We start from the raw sequence: 14,795 nt of genomic DNA, 5'->3' as shown, positions 1-14,795 counted from the left end.
GAGACCTGGCAGAGCAAATGATTGGACATCTCAGATGGAGATTGGACAATTCAGAGGGAGACTTGCCAGGGCTCTCAGAGACAGCAAGAGTATATTTGATCTCAAGTCATCAGGTAACTAATAAGTATAAATTTTGATGGGTAAAGGCTTTCTAAAATTGCCTTGATGCAGAACAGCCATTAAACCCTTGTCAACAGACATTAAACTTAAGCTCTCTTAAAAAAATAATACATTATGTTTAAATACTAACATATAATATATTCTATAGGGGAAAAAAATTCCTCTATGAAAGAGGGATTCAAAATACCAGATTCCACTCTTGGAAATTCCTTATGGAAATTGCAGGCAGATATCATCAAAGATATTTTATTCAGTTTATTAGTTTACCTTGATGTTATTACTAAGGGAAGTGACATGAAAGTATAACCTTTTATTAATGAAGCATATCTATCTCAGTTCTCACTTGTGACATCATCTGCATTCACAAAACAAAGATTTCCAATGTCACAGGAGAGGTGATTTTCCATTAGAATTGAGTTTTCAAGGGTAAATATAAGCCCTGCCCTGTATCTCTGGTTTCTTAGTAATTTCTTGCACATCCACAAGTTCTTCTGAAAAAAATTCTTGAAACGTTGTGTGAACCTGTGATATGTTGACCCTGGCTGGATGTCAAGGGCCCACCAAAGCTGCTCTATCACTTCCCTCCTAAGCTGGACAGGGGAGAGAGTGAAAGGCCCAGAGGTCAAGGATAAGGAGAGATCACTCACCATTTCCTGCCACAGGCAAAACAAACTCCTTTCGGGGAACAGAAATTTAATTTATTACCAAACCAATCAGAGTAGGATAAAGACAAATAAAACCAAATCTTCAAAACAACCTCCTCTTATCCTTCCCTCTTTCCTGTGTTTCAACATCACTCCCAATTTTTTGTGCCTCCTCCCCAACAGTGGCCAGAGGCTTGGGAGGTTTTCATCACATTATCGCTGCTGCTCCTTCCTCTTCAGATGGAGAATCCTGCTCCAGCATGGGGTCTCTTCCAAGAAAAACAATCCTCCATTAACTTCTTCAATGTAAGTCCTTCTCATGGGCTGCAGTTTTCATGAGCTGCTTCTTGTGTGGGTCACCCATCGTGTCACAGGTGCTGCCAGCAAACCTGCAGCAGAATGGGGTCCTCTCTCTAGGGGCCACAGGTCCTGCCAGGAACCTGCTCCAGCATGGGCTTCTCACAGGGTGGTCACAGCCACCTTCAGCCATCCTCCTGCTCTGGCATGGAGTCCTCCAGGGTCTGCCAGTGGTTGTCTGCTCTATCTGGACTTCAGTGGACTGCAGGGTGACAGACTGCATGGAAATCTCTGCTCTGGTGCTTGGAGCAGATCACTCCCCTTCTTCTTCAATGATCTTGATCTGCAGAAATGTTTCACATATCATCACTCAGCTCTCAGCCTGAAATTGTAGAGGGTTTTTTTTCCCCTTAAATCTGTTATGCCAGATTTGTCACTTTCCACCATTCCTGATTGGTGCAGCCTTGGCAAGCAGCAGGTCTGTCTTGGAGCTGGCTGATGTTGGCTTTCTTGGACATGGGAGAAGCTTCTGGCAGCTTTCACAGAAGCCACCCCTGTAGGCAGGCCCCTCTGCTGCAAAGGCTTGCCATGCAAACCCAACAGACACGTTAGTCAAATGGAAAAAAGGGTAGCTTAGTCAGCTTAGATCAGATGATATAGAAATAAAAAAAAAATTCAAAATGGTGCAGTTAGGAAACAATTTTCAGACATCTTATTTCAACTAAAAGATTCTCATTCCACAATGAAACTTTTATTCTATATAGTTATATATAAAGCATCTCCAAGAATGGAGACTACAGTCTCTTCAGACAACCTGTGCCAGTGCTTGGTCACCCTCACAGTGAAAATGTGTTTACCTAAGTTCAGATGGAGTCTTGTCTCTTTCGTTTCATGCCATTGCTTTTCCCTGAGCATTACTGAAAAGAACCTGGTTCCATCCTCTTTGCACCCTCCCTTTAGGTGTTGATATACTCTCAAGCCTTCTTCAGGTTAAACAATCCTACCTCAGCCTTTCCTCACAGCAGAAATGTTCCTGTCTGGGCGATCCACAGTAACACCAGAGACCATAATGCAATAACATGTTTTATCAGACAATGTCTACTCAAGCTAGGGAAAATTGTAAAAATCACAAGCAGCAGATTCATGCAAACCCTTATGTATTTTTGGAAACTTTAGTAACTGAGAATTATACCTCTCCAGTATTAGTGGAGGAAAGATCAAACAAAACATTTGCAGGATCAAAAAATTCATATATTACGGTACTCATTCAAGGTCCAGTTTTATTTTATCTGGGGCTTAAAATGTTATGAGGCTTCAGCAGAGTCACTACTACCACTAAAAATGGGGGCCAAAATGTCCCAGTTCTACAGACACGCCCCTGAGGTATAGGTTTATAGAAACCTCTCCTTTTGGAGACCAAGTCTGAAATGAATGCAATACTTATAAAGCCCTGCATACAGATGCCATTATTTCATTCAACCAGGGGAGGGAAGATGTTAATAGTAATTTCAGCACACTCCTGAGATCTGAATTTTATAAAGAAAAAAAATTAATGACAGTCCTTCCATAGTGCATAGAAATACTCTGGGATCACTAAATATTTTTTGCAGAATAATGAACTAAATGTCAGCCTCTGTGTGAACTACAGAAAATAGCTTCTTGCCCCAAAATTTTCAGCAAATGTGTGGAAGAGGAGGGAATTTTAACCACAAATGCCAAAATTTCTGCACAGACAAAATTATATAAGGAGTGTGTGTAAAAAGTATGAAATTTATAGAGTCAGACCACATCCAAGAACACTTATAGCCTAATAGCATGTTTGAAAAATAGTTTTACAATGTAAAATGAACATAAAAATAGCTCAATCCATTTTTGAGATTTCAAAAGCCACATATTATAACAGAGTGGCAAGAAAAGGCCTGATTTATGAAGTATATTTCAGTCAGACTATGAATTTGACATTAATTTCTGAGCCCCTGCTGTGACATGAGTCAACTAAAATAAAAATAACATAAAGACAGCTTACAATTTAGATCAGAGCAGAACTTACCATTTTGCAATAATACTATCTCAGTTAATATATAGCCTATTTCATCAATCAATCTCTAAGCCCTTTACCAAAGCGTAGTTCTCTTGCTGTTTATGTTTAAAACAAAGACCAGTGGTGTAGCCCCGATTTTATGGGTCCTGCTGAGCTGGTTTGATAGTTAAAGGCTTCCTTACTTTTCTATAGGGAAATATTCCATATGGAACTCAGGATGCAAACCAATGAAAACTACACAAAGCGGCTGAAGAGTAATAGCTTGCTTTTTTTTTTATTTTTGGAATTAGAAAATCTAAGTTTTGCTTATGCATACACAGATGATCCTGTTCCACCTTCAGATAGATAATTACTATTAACTATCAATTATTGTCAGTGGCAAACTGATCCTTGTCCCAGTATTTCCCTATGCTCAATAGGGATCTTCTATAGAACAATCACAGCATGATGAGTCCTGGACTATGGGCACCCCAATATCTTGTAGCAACATCTACTCAGGCCTTTAAAAAGTATAAATAAGGGGTAAAAGGTGGATAACCACTGCTTCCTGCTTCTATAAATTAAGGCTATCACTGTAACTGCTTTATGCAATGAGCAAATACCTCCCTCTCTGTCTTGAGAGTGTCTGGGCTAAAGGCATTGAAGTCCATGAGATTTTATTCTGGAAGTTAGTCTGCAACAATGTGGATGTGTACACATACAGACATACACAGAGATAGATGGATAGATAGAGAGATAGATATAAAATAAAAATTAAGAAAAAGTCAGAAAATTTTAAGTGGAAAAACAGAAGTGGCTATACAAAAATGAAAATTAGCTGAGTCCAGAACTGAGATTCAAAAAAAATCAGCAAAACAGTATGATGGAGTTTTTTTCCTGTCAAATACTGGAATGTAAGAAAACTGCATAATAAGTATTAAAATATAAGTGCCTTTGGCTGGTAAAATAAATTGCATTTCAGGTTCATATTTGATAGAGCTAGATCTTTCAAGTAGTGCAGAGTTGTAATATGTCAACTATGCAGCAAGATTTTATGAAAACTAGGATGGCTTCACTTGGATATATATAAGCCAGTAGTAATGAGCCAAAAAAAGTAACTTAAATTTTATTACTGTATTATAAGAAGTAGCATGAGTTCAATATAAAGATATTTCTAGGTACTTCTGTAGGTAGTGACAATTTATTTTTATTATTACTTTTATTATTTATGATATCATATGAAATGCAGTCAATAGCTCATAATAATTCTCTATTTTTTCCTGTTCACACTTCTTGAATCGGACAGAAGCTAGGATACATCATAAAGTCCTAAGGTTACTAACATCTGGATCATTCGTTGAGTTGAAGGCTTTTTGTGGAAACTTAACACATCTGCTTTGCGGACAAGTACACATGAGAGCAGCTGAGTAGTGTTTGACCTCTGAGACTTAAATGGAGAATTGTCTGGGTGCTACAAAGGCTGTCTTATCACACTGTGCCCACCTTGAGCCCACCATGAGCTCAGTGTCAGGATCTATATACCCGTTATTTTCAGGTTGAAAATATCCATCATATAAATCTCATTGCTTGATGGGAACTTATCTTTTGATTCAGTCCACAAACATCAAGGAAAGTAGATTATCTTCCATGATTTAATCATGTTATCTGAAACCTGTATTTGCTACAGCAGAGAACTCTTCCTCTTTTTGTGTACTTATTGGAAAAGAAAAAAAAATGAACTCAAATCTTACCTTGCATATAGTCAGCAAAGGCTCACTAGGGATTCTCTGCTCTTAATTGCTGAAACATAGATGTGACCTGCTCACATTGCAAATCAATCTAAATTGCACCTGATAATGGAAGACTATTTTCCAACACTGTTTGGAATTAAGACAGAAAGCTACCATCAGCAACTTTTTGACTCCTCCTGAATTCAAAGTCTTGGATTCATTAACTTTAAGGCCATCCTTTGACAGGTAAAGAGTGGAAGAGGGAGCCTGGGAAATAGCAGCAAACCTCCTGCCATTCCAAAGGGAGGAACAATCTGCATTAAACAATTTAGCTGAGGGATAAGTTACATCTAGCTGTAAGAAAAGATGAGAAAAAAGAGTGGCTTTACAGACTGAAGCAAAGTTGAGATGGAGTAAGTTTAGTTTTGCTAAGGAAGAGAGCAGACAAGTATGGAAACTAAATTTAAGAAAAGTTCAGTACTCATTTGGTATGGCCACACTTCAACAGGAATTATATACAAACTGACAGATGAACACCTGTTTAAGAAATCAAGTCACAAAATCAATATCGAAGTCAAGAAATCAATATTGAATCTACAAGAAATAAGGGTCTGAATAAAAGTCCACTGGGATCCATGGAAATGGTCCATTGGCATTACAGGTCCAGAGTGCAATCCCACTTGATATAGGTAGGGAATTATAGAATCATTTAAGAAAGATAATATAATACATCATATAATATATCACATAATATCATAGCATAAAATACTTCATATCATATAATAACAACATATGCTGAGTTGAAAGGGACCCACAAGGATCATCAAAGTCCAACTCCTGCCCCTGCTCAGGACACCCTGAGTCACACCATGTCCCCAGAGAGAGCTGTTGAGAAACCTTCTGAACTCTGCCAGCCTTGGGGCTGTGACCACTTCCTGGAGAACCTGTTCCAGCTCCCAACAACCCTTTGGGTGAACAATCTTTTCTTTGCATCTAACCTCTATTTCCCCTGACTCAGCCTCATGGCTTGGATCCTGTCCCTGGTCACCAGAGAGAAGAGATCAGTGCTGTCTCTCCACTTACCCTCATAAGGAAGTTCCAGACTTCTGTAAGGTCTCCCCAAATCCTCTTTTGAGTATTATTATACTCTGTCCAAAAAATTAAAGCTACATACAATTTCTTTTCAGAAGAGAGATAGAAATATTCAGGTATTCATCCTTTTGCTATATCTATTTTAAAAACATATCTATTTCATAAACGTTTTTGGAAAATGAAATTTACAGTACTATTCCTCACACCCCAGAAGTTTAGGGTTTTTTCTTTTTTTCCTTGCAGTCAAATTATTCTTGGAATCATCACCTTTCCCTTCTGCCTTACCAATGTGAGGTGTTCCAAATTAAAAGCATTTCCCAAAAATCTTCTCAGCATGAAAAATTTATAATCAATCAAGCAATTTCAGACCCTCAGATACTCAAAAGTACTCAGCACATCTCCTTAGAAATTTTAACGATCGTCATTAGGGCAGACACTTAGTCTAGTACATGCTCTGCAGTCTGGGAACTGTTGAATGAGGAGTTTATGATCCTTGTTAGACTTCAGCACATTTTTCTTCTTGTGATTTCCATAACCTTAGAAAGGGCCTGAAAACTAGCTCAACATGCCCATGGTTAACCTAGTTAAAAGATGGAACCTGTGTTTAGACTTAATTCTCCTCAGGTATTCTTATTTTTTATACAGATTTTACATCTGCTTAATATGTATTTCTTAAGGGAAGACGCTTTCTTCAAATAATCTGAGGTACTTGACTGTACTGCATGACATTAGAGGTTTCTTTCTCAAAAAACATTTCCATACTGTAAATCTACAGTATCTACAAGTAGATACTGTATTATTATCAGAAAATATTTTATCTTACTCTGTGTTCAATTCTGCTGTAATACTGTGCTTTTTTTTTTTGGCTTTGATAGCTGATTTTTATATTTAGCCCAGTAAGAGCTTGTATCTAGCATTCTATTTAAGACTGCACAATAAATGTCACCTTTTCTTTCAGATTCTAATTTCATCAACCCAAAGTTCTTTTCAGAGTGATTAGGGAAAGCAGTTCCTTATAAACCATGTAAGCAATAATTATCAAATAGCTAGAAAGGTACAATTTTTTTTTCATCATGATTAACAAATATTTTCTAAAGAGAATTTTCATCATTAAGGGAGCTAATCAACAACTATAGATTACTGTGGCTTTCTTTAATGTGATTGACAAAGGTTCCTAGTTCTTCTTCTCTTCTAGAACTTGGTTTTTCATTAATTTTTCATCACAAAATTCTAACTAATGAAATACTTAAGCACACTAATTCACTTTTGAATCCTTACCCATGCTCATGAAATGAATTTAGGCTATGTGCATAAACATCTACTATACCAGACTTTTACACTCTTTCACACAGATTATTGTCTTCCTTGAAAGGTTGTTGGTATTCCAAACCTGACAGTGTTTAAGAAATGTTTGAACAATGCCCTTAACAACATGCTTTAATTTTTGGTCAGCCCTGAATTGGTCAGTCTGTTGGGGTAGATGATCACTGTAGGTCCCTTCCAACTGGAACTTTCTGTCCTAATTTAGCGCTAACTGAAAGTCTTCCTGAGTACCACTGTGGTATCTCATTAAGACAACAAACAGGAAGGAGCAAACTATAACAGTTTGGCTCTTGTTAAATGAAGTATCAGATAGCTATTTTATTTACAGAAAAAAGTATCTTGTACAAAAACTAGTGATTGAGATTTTTTTTATCAATATAAACTTAAAATCATATTTAACAGAACAGAACAAGTGTGCACGTATACAGCTTGCTATATTAGCATAACCTTGCAAAAGTCTTTTTCTGATGTCCAAAACCAAGACAGATTTTAAGCCTATCTCCACATATCCAGAAAGCTTTCAGTCTAAGAGCTTTTCAGCCCTTAAGATGTCTTTTTATGGGACACTGGTCCAATCCATATTACACACAAAATTATCTTTGTTTTTCTCACAGATATCAGAAGCATCGAGACTTGTCCATGTGCTGTAAAGAACCATCTGCGCAAATTTAATTTCTCCACGTTGTCCCAACAATGTCAAAGAACTTGTCTCTAGGTGTAACCTCTAGAAGAGTTTTATGGGCAGCCCCTTCATATTCATGTCTGAAAAATCTGACATTTGATTTATATTTAATTTTGATTCACAAGATTTATTGGGGTATGTGGTGGCATATTGTCTGGGAGTTTTTCCCTGTCCACTGTAGCATTGTGTGTAGGCTCTGTTGTCACAGACATTTCTTTTATGAAAAATCCTCTCTTAGGATTTTCCTGCTGAAGCTGAGAAGTTCAGCAGCCAGACATAAACAATAGGTTATCTGCTTCTGTGGAATGCAGCAGGTCAGTTCTGGATTGGCCCAGATTGAGTGTTTGGAAATAATGGCCAATCCGGAACTGAGCTCTCTCGGACACAGTCCAAGAGAGCAAGGTTTGTTGATCATTCTTTACTTTCTATTCTTAGGTAGCTAGCAGCTTCTGGAAACTCTCCTTTTCTTTTTCTTTTTAGTATAGTTAAAATAGATGTTTATATCATAACTTAATAAATCAAGCCTTCTGATCATGGAGCCCATCTCGTCTCTTCCTTCACCCCGAAAACCTTGTGGCCAACCGGCGACACTCTGTTCTAGATCAGCACTGATTTTTCAATAACATTTGTGCTATCACTACTGTCATCTGGCAACAGGCTAAAGTGCTTGATCTTCTTTGACTAACAGTTTTGAGATACTTAAAAAATGTGGCTTTTATTTGCCCAGCTCTAAGCCAAGACCGGGAAAAATAATGAGACCTACAATCTTGCAAATCATTTGGCCTCTTGCTCTTGGGCTCTGATCCACAGCTACTGGATAAGATTTTGAGCACTGAGCTACCATATCAATGCTTTTATATCTCTAGATCAGATTAATTTGGTGTTGCACTCAGCAACAAAACAAGCCAAAGGAAAGGGTCTCCAGAAATATATGTTACAACTGGAGTACAGGTAAATATTTTCAGTGGTTCTTGCCCATGGCTGTGCTGTGGAGTCTTTCTGGCAGGACCCAAAGGCTTATGTTTTCACTACACAAGAAGTCTGGATGCACAAAGACCCAGTTCAGGTCTGCCAGTGCCCTGCTAGGCTCCTGCCAGAGCTATGCTTACTCTAGAAAAATATTCACAGACAACAGCACAGTGACTGAACTAAAGTGCCTGGCTAAAGCCAAGTGACTTGGATTGTCTGTGCATCCCTGCTGAGCACATAATGGTTACTGGGGTGTTGCCCTTCCTGTCCTTTCATTTTTAGATCGCTCTCACTCTTACCTCATTTACAATAAAAGGTTTGGTCCGCTTACCCATGTTAGAGCTGGTATAAGAGCTGGCAGTCAGTTATGATAAGCAAAAACTTGGAATTCAGCTGTCTCTTACTTGAAAAGTATAAAATTAAGCAAAGACAAATATGCGAAGATAGGAGATAACTTGCCACTTCTGTTTTGGTAGGATCTTCTGAAATCCATTTCCACCTCCAGAACAAGTTTTCTGGAGCAGAATTGTGGAGGAAGGGGCACTAATTAATCTCTACTGGAACATTTATATAACAATTTTAAAAGAAAAGAGTGAAGGTTCATTACATCATATGTGTACAATGGTGGTCAAATCAGGCCTCATCTGGTATACCAAGATTAAAGCGAAAACATTTGGATTATATTGATAAAAAATTAAAAAATATATTATATAAATAGGAAAAATATTCTATATAAAACAGTGCTATAGACAATAAATAGCAGAAAGGATTACACTTTCAGTAATTTACATCTGCAAAACAGAAAATCTTTTTTTTGTAAAAGAGGAGAATTTTTATAATTTCATCGATTATACAAAAAAATCATAAAAGCAAGCAGATACTAATCTATTTAGAGAAAATATTAATTTCAGGACTAAATTTCCTTAGACCAAAGAAATAATAGAGACTGGAAGGACTTTAAAGGTCACCTGGTAAAATTTTAAGAAGGGACTCCATTTTCACAAAGCTTTAGATCCCAGACATACCTGATAATGAATGGCAGACACTCAGAATTGTTTAGCATCCAGTGGCATTAATCTCCAGATTTTCAACAACTCACTGGCTAATGCAGAGAGCTCTTTGAGAATTTAAGCACTTATCTGTCACCAAAATGGGAATAGAACATGTTAAAAAAATCTGGCCTTTGCTGAGTGCATTGAATGTTTCTGCAGTCTTGTCATTAGTACTCTTATTAGGATCAGGGCTTTGAACTCTGCTTTGAAGTGGGTGCAAAGCCAACACGGACTCAAAGTAAAAGTTCACATCAGTTTTTGTTGCTAATGAGGTATGTTTTGTATGCTAAAAGAGATTGAGATTTTTTTGTAGCTATTGCCTCCAAACAAAGGTAGATTAAATTAAAGAAATGGAGGCTGAAACTGACATCTGACATATACAAAAACCAACAACAACAAAGCCCCCAGTTAAACCATTAAAAGACTCAAAACAAAACAAACAAAAAACCCAAACAAAACAAATAAAAAACCCAAACAAACAAAAAATCTAACCAACTAAACAAAACTTCAATGATTAAAACCAAGCAGGAGAATGATAGTCACATTTGCTGAAAATAGCGGTCTCCAATGCAGTATTAATATTGGGCAATTGTTCGCACAGAGCAGAATTTTGTACATTGACTCAAAAAATCACTTATTTTGGAAAATTTTGTAGGAAGAGGTTTTGTTATACCTAGAAAAAGATTCCTCTAAATCATACTCCTTCTCTCTTACACTAGGGAGGGAGATACATGAAACAATTTTACCTCTTAAAGTGGTCTATACTCAGTAGAGGGAGGAAATATTCTATTTTGTTCTGAACTGAAATTGTCCCTGTAGTACCCTAGACAGCAAGCAGCAGTCATATATAAATTGTTATCTTGAAAAACAAACTTGCTTTTAGCTTTTTAATGTGGCTAAGTGTAGGAAAACATTTGGAAAAGGAAAACACTGCTTTCCCAACTATTGACAACACATGTTATTGAACAAAACTATTATTAAATTAGAGCAAACAAAATGCTTGAATATTTTATGCAAGAGCTGCAGTAGACGAAGCATAAATTCTAAAAGATAAAGAGTAAATTTTTCATCCTGACACAAACAATCCTGAGTTTAATTGTCACCGTTGACAAATGTTTTGACATCTCTAAGAAAATGTAGAGGTATTTCTGATATTAACAAACCACAAATCCATCAGGGAGAAAATTGGCAAAGTACTTCACATTTTGAGGTACTAAGTAGCTTATTTTTCCAGAAGAAGTTGTACAAAATATAAGGAATTACTAGTTTTGTATTACAAGATGATAATAATTAAAATTGTTTTAGTTTACATAGGATCTTACTGATAATTTTTATTCCATTTGCAAATTTTACTTTTGTCAATACTGTTGAGCCCTACAGCAATTAAGCATAGAATTGTAATATTTTAGGAGGTGCAGAAGGTTTTTTCATATAAATTATGTAAAGTATAATTTATACTTCATGATATTCCATCCTGGTTGAAAAGTGGAAAAACAATATAACTGTTTTTTTACAAGTTACACAAGCAAAGAAATTTTCATTCTGAAATTTCAGCAAAGACCCAAATAAAGCCATTATTAATACAGAGAAAAAGAAACACATGGAGAACACAAGAAGAGAAACAACACAATGAAGAAGGTCTGAGCATGGGCTCTGTAATTATCATATCATAAAATTATCATCATGTTTACATAACCTGTCATGTTTTCTATGTATATGTAAAACTGCATATTAATGTAGGTGATATGCAAAGAAATTCTATTTTTGGAATAATATACAATCAATGAATCAATGATAATCAATGACTAAACAAAAGAGTTTTTGGATTGAAATGCAATATTTTTAAGGTTAATATGTTGAGTTGACACGGCTTTCCTGTTTTAAGTGTGACAATAATCCCCACTGTGGTGTCACAATTCTCATAGAATCATAAAGGAGTAGATGGAAAAGAATTAATTAGTCCAAGTCTCTACCAAAGCCCTGTTTCTTCAAAAACTAAACTTCCTCTGTTAGATTGTGTGTGCTTGTTGCTTGAAAAATTCAGAGTGGAATTTCTTTCTTTAGTCTCCACAGAAAAATATGTGCATCCTCTTCTGTAAGTTTAAAGCTTTTCCATAATGCACAATCTAAATCATTCTTTCTGCAGTTAAAGTTTACAATACATTATTCTAAGAACTGTAGTCATGGATAATTAGCTATTTTCTCCATTTATGAAGTTCTGTTTTACGTGTTTGAAGACACATCGTGTGTCTTTCCACATTTCTTTTCTAAAGGGTAAACAAAACTCTTCACTTGGTCATTTTTTTTAAAAATTCAATTCCATTGGACCATTCTCAATCTAGTTTACATGGCACCCAAACCAAGTATCTCCAACCTGCTGAAGAGAGTAACAATCTTTGTTCTGAGGGTACAAACATCCCTGGGCAGAACTCATCAAGTCAACTTTGGTGGAAAGGCCTGTAAAGCAGCAGTAATAGAATCCCCCCCACAGCTGATTTTCAGACACTTAAAGGACTAGTGTGACCTCAGCAACCTGGTCACAACCATGCCAGTGGAATTATTTCCAGTAGGAAATGGCAAATGTATTTACTGTGAGATAATGTTTGATGTGTTTTGTAATAAAATGCTTTTAGAGAAAACAGAAAATTAGGTTCATTGAGGAAAAAAACCCTCAAAACAATGTTGGATTTATACTTCAAAGTCGAGTATATAAAGAAATCCAGATAATACCTTTCATTACTATGAGTTGCTAATGCTGTAACAAGATATAGTTCTGAAGCTGGAAACATTCACTTCAAAACAGCATATAGACTATTCACAATATCAGCTCTATAGTGGGTCTATTTCTGAGGCTGGCGCTTGATAGTGATATTCCCCATTTATTGGAAAATCAGTGGGGTTTAGGATATATTATGAGACTATAAACCCATCAGAACAAATATCTTGCATCAGTAAATATTGTGTACAACAGATAAAAGAGCCAACATTGCTCAGCACCAGGAAGTGAATCCTTGAAATTGAGTTTGGTACTTAAATGAGAAAAGTTAATTTAAATGTACTGCCATTAAATTAGACTTCCATTTCACAAGAAACTACTGTTTCTCTCCTCTAATATCTTAGGTTATATTGGTGTCACAGCTGAATTCTAGCTCATGGTTAGAAATCATTGAGTAAAACACTACTACCCTAAGGTTGATCTATTAGCTTCTGTGTCTGGTCTTTATCTCCAGTTAGAAGAGGTATCTCTATTTATTGTTCTGCTGTAGAGGATATAAAGCAGTGCAGAAATTATGTGTTATAAAGCACTTAAATCCATATTGAGCAAAGGAACCATTGCTTCTAAATGTGCTGGGACAGGGCACATTTCTATTTTACGCATGTGTTCACACACAGTCATCTGAACTGGAAGGCTTTCTGAGTCCATTAGGGAGATAATACCATTCCCAGGGCATTCATTCAAAGGGGATCCTAAAAAAACAAATGTAGGTTCAACAGAAACTGCACTGAGACAGGCTGTTGTAAAAGGATAGCTCACTTAAGCAAGGCAATTCAACATAACTGCCTTCAGTCTTGACTCAGATCTCAGGAAGTTCATCCTTGCAAAACCACTTGTTACAGTACCTGTCATAGAATTAACTGCCTCACTTTGCCAATATAACCATTTGGGAAGTTGTGCTGTAAACTAAACTGACTTTGAGTTAAAACTGTCTACAAATTGTTTCTCAATGACCAAGAATTATCCAACACCTCCTATTTGATAAGAAGATTCTTGATATAAAGATTCCTTAAACCATTTTTTTCTTTTAGAAATTCACTAGATAGGCCCTCTCAGTGTTCTGATATACATGGTATGATATATGACCTAAATTTTTGAAGTGTCTGGATGAAGAAAAAGTCTGCATCTGTATGAAATAATCAGTCATCTAATATTATTGACTTCAGATTCTACTGAGATAAATTAAGTCTTTGTGATATCTTAGAGTTCCCTATTAAAATCTGTTTTGATGAGATGTAAAACTAAATTGCTCTCTTTCAGTGTTTGACTCCAGCTCTATACATTCATGGAAGACCCATTAAAGGATGATTCCATTAATTATAAATTTGATTGATTTACTTGTTTTTTGTATATTTCAGAGGGCAAAATTCTATTCCAAAATTGTCTGGGTCTAAAGTTGCCTTTCTTGTTTGGGGGACTTCTCTCCTTGTAGAGTTTAGTCAGGTTACAGTTTGCCACAATCTTCAATCTCGTCAAAGTCCTTTGAATAGCAGCCCTGGCTTGAAGTGTATTGACTGCATCCTCCTCGTGTGGCTTCACCTGCATTTTGACAGTATGCTTTCTTTCTCCTTCTCCAGAATAATTAATTAGGCTAAACAGAGAATAAGGAACTGATTTCTCTCAAGAGATTCTGACTTGTTCTTCTTCCCCGTCTGGTAATTCCTCATTTTCTTGAACCCTGATTCTGGGCATAAAAGGATAAAAACTCTGGCTGGTGAAGAGTCAGATTAAAGGACATCTGCTATTTCAACCACTATTGTGATTGTGAATAATACACCTCATTGAGTAGTACCCCCCATTTCCCTTATGTTCTTTATGATAATATTGTACCCCCTGATTTCCTTTGCTAGTTTTATCTCCAGCTGGTGTTTGTTTTTCCAGAGTTTTTTCCTATATGACAATGTTTCTTTATTCTTCATTCATAGCCCATTCTCCCTTGCACCTCATATACATATATATTTGCACATATATTCATACATATATGTATATATATACACACATACACAAACATATATATATATATATGTATAATATATATAACTTTTCTGAATGGAATCTCCCTTGAGGCTTGCCTGCTTAGGCAAGTTTTT

Source organism: Camarhynchus parvulus, chromosome 2, assembly GCF_901933205.1.
Source record: "Camarhynchus parvulus chromosome 2, STF_HiC, whole genome shotgun sequence".
In the NCBI taxonomy this organism is placed as follows: Eukaryota; Metazoa; Chordata; class Aves; order Passeriformes; family Thraupidae; genus Camarhynchus; species Camarhynchus parvulus.
Note: the sequence above shows the minus strand (reverse complement) of the source record.